This window comes from Eimeria mitis, genomic scaffold, assembly GCF_000499745.2.
Source record: "Eimeria mitis Houghton genomic scaffold, Emh_scaff1578, whole genome shotgun sequence".
Taxonomy (NCBI): Eukaryota; Apicomplexa; class Conoidasida; order Eucoccidiorida; family Eimeriidae; genus Eimeria; species Eimeria mitis.
Genome location: NW_013569840.1, coordinates 3618 through 4167, shown reverse-complemented (window position 1 = coordinate 4167; position 550 = coordinate 3618).

The window sequence follows — 550 nt, the reverse complement described above, 5'->3', positions numbered from 1 at the left end:
CTATTTATTCTTTCATCGATTCATATTTATATTTATATTTATATATATTGCAGAGGCAGCTGTAGACTGTCTTCCGCTGCTTTTGTCGCAAAGACTAAACCCTTTCTCTATGATATCAAGCAGCAGTAGCTGGAGGGACATCGCCATCTCGGAGTCCCTATATATATCTCCCCGAGGATTCACACATTCTCGTGTGTTTCCTAGTTCTGGAGCTGTCAATTGGGGTGTATGTACACCGCAACCCACAGTGCTGGCGAACAACAACTACTACTACAAACACTACAACAACAAGATCATATCTATTACCACTTGTTTGTCTCTTCCATCACGTCTTGGCTTGTTGCCCTGAAGGAGCGGCCTCTAGGGTGTTTGCGAGGCCACGCAGCTGCTCTTATAAACACCATCACCATCACCACCATCACCACCACCACCACCATCATCATCAGCACCAAGAACAAGAACAAGAAGAAGAAGAAGAAGAACACGAGCACCATAACGAGAAAAAAAACAAAAAAAAAAGAAAGAAAAAATATTACATTTGTGTTGTTCA